Source organism: Propithecus coquereli, unplaced genomic scaffold, assembly GCF_000956105.1.
Source record: "Propithecus coquereli isolate 6110/MARCELLA unplaced genomic scaffold, Pcoq_1.0 Scaffold85, whole genome shotgun sequence".
Lineage (NCBI taxonomy): Eukaryota > Metazoa > Chordata > Mammalia > Primates > Indriidae > Propithecus > Propithecus coquereli.
In genome coordinates, this window is record NW_012154729.1 from 3,012,702 (window position 1) to 3,015,181 (window position 2,480).

General features: G+C 42.5%; 1 pseudogene; it reads left to right on the top strand.

Annotated features, from left to right (window-relative positions):
- Positions 1-1,726: 1,726 nt before the first annotated feature.
- On the top strand, positions 1,727-2,138 carry LOC105826102 (annotated as a pseudogene).
- The last annotated feature ends 342 nt before the right edge of the window (positions 2,139-2,480 follow it).

The following is a 2,480-nucleotide window of genomic DNA, read 5'->3' on the forward strand; positions in this document are numbered from 1 at the left end:
GCTTATAAGCTTTCTAGAGTGAACTTGACCCTATCCTGAAACTGGTAAGTAAAGGATGCTGCCAGAGGCAAAACCAGAAAAGATAATGAAATAATGGTAACCCAACCATCTTACACGTATGTGATGTGTGATGACTTTTAATGCACTATAGCATTTGCCAGGGATTGTCTAGGGAGGCCACGCGAATCACAATCAGTGAAGCACGAAGAGAAGTCATCTACGAGCTGTCTGAGAGAGATTATGCTCCTGGCCTGGTGAAAGGCTGGAGCAATAAGGGGAGCCTTTTCTTTCTTCCCTCCTTCTTTCCTACTTGTGCTATAGTGTAAGAACGTGAAGCGTGGATCTGCAGGGGCCATCCTTCAGCCGTAATGGAGGCCACTGCCAACACACTGCAGACAGCAGGAGAGAAAGGCAGGGAGATCCTAGTTTCTAGTGATATCATTGGATCCTGTATCTTCTAGCTCTTGCTTAATAACAAACCACCCCAAAACTCAGTTACTTAAAACAACAGCCATTTATTTAGCTCATGATTCTATAGCTGGCAATTCAGGAGACTCCACTGGTGTGACTCATGCATCTGTGGTCAGCTGCCAGGTCAACCAAGAGCTGGCGTGTCCTCAGGGATGGTGAGAGTACACAGCTGGGTGCCCATTTCTACTCCACAGGATCTCTCATCCTCTAGTAAATTAGTCCAGGCTTAATCCCAAGGTGGATCAGTAGGATTCAAGAATGAAGGTGGGCATGCACAAAGTCTCTTGAAGTTTAAGCTCAAAATTTATACAACAATGCTTCTTCTGCATTCTATTAGCTCAAGCAAGATGCAAGACAGGCCATACCCAAGGAATGGAAAACAGGCTTGAACTCTTGATAGGAAATATTCCAAAGGAATGTGGCCATTTTTTCCCTCAACACAAATACAGAAAAGACCCTGGGACCACCTACCTTTGGACTTCTTGCTATTATGACCAATAAATATCTCTATGGCTTAAACTGTCATGAGGGACTATTTCTGTTAACTTTCTGCAGACACATTCTAACTGATCGGTCTTCCCTGCAGCATTCTTAGCAGCTGACCCACAAGCTGATGAAGTAGCCTTTGCTCTAGGAAAAAATTTCAAGTTAAACCTTTTAATTTTTAGAATAACACCCTGTGTGCTACTTTTAGTGCTGGTATGCTGAGAAAATGACTCTCTTTTCAATCAACACTACAGAAAATCTGCATTTCTGGGGATTGTGAGTGATTTTTCACTTTTAATTGCCAGGCAGCTCCTGTCAAAGATGAGCTGAGACAATCGCCATCCCACAGGGATTTCCTGTTAAATCTTCTTCCTCTAGGTTCTCTAAGCCTCAATTTATTTCTGCCTTGCTTTCCACGTGGCTGTCTACATGTCGGTCTTCCCCATTAGAGAGCAAGGCACAGGCTGCCCGGAGCCGTGCTGTTTTCATTCTCCTCCATGGCTCTCTCTGCCTGGTACACATCCCCATCTCCAGCACTGGCCACTCTGCCTGGCATGGAGCAGGTACTCAGAATTTTGTTGAATTGAATAAGGAGAAAAATACCGATATAAGACACATTAAAGACTCCACCAACCAGAGACTCATTTGACGTAACAAATAGCTGTTTTTAAAATTCAGGTTATCTCTGAGATCTTGTCCCCAGCTTCCCACAGCTTGGGCTGTCACTGTGGCTCACTCGTGACTCAGAAGCTGCCCCTGCTCAGGGGCCATGATGGGCAGCAAAATGGCGTCTGCCAGCAGGGTCATCCAGGCAGCCAAGCCACACACGCCATTAATGAGGTTCCCTGGCAGAAAAGACAGTCCTAAACCCAATGTATTAGAAATTTGGAGATCAGCAGTGCTACCATCTCACTCTTCTGCAGTTTCACAGCATTCTAAGAGAAGTAAATCACTGGATTTGCTGATGTATCAGGGTCCACCAGACACTGCAGAAATAATAAAAACATTACCTTGGAAATACAGATGGAAACTTGTGTCTCAAGAAGAAATTGAATTTATCTAACGTGGAGGTCCAGAATAATTGCTGTGGCTGCTGTTCATCATCAAACAAAAGAGCTATCTTTACAATAAATGACTTCCAAAATGAAAAATGAGAAATTGCATATTAAACAACTTGAATAAGTATTCTATAAAAAAATGAGGTATAGAAAATTTAGAGGGACACATGTATCTCCTAATTTGTATACCTTGGTCAGCTTCTTCACAAGCTTACCTAATTGTTTATATACTTTATACTTATTAAAGTATACATTTTTAAATGTTAAAAAGAAATTCGGGTATCCCAAGGAAGGGTGGAGGGGCTCTAAGTAATTTTTATCTCATTCTGATTTTGTATTAATAGCCTATGTCTCTAGCTTCTGCAAACTTGATACTTCAACATCTGCCCTATAGGCATATGCTGGCAATGCTTTATTCTGAGAGACCCAGTATATGCCAGAGTCACCTTACCTTGGCCTTTTCCT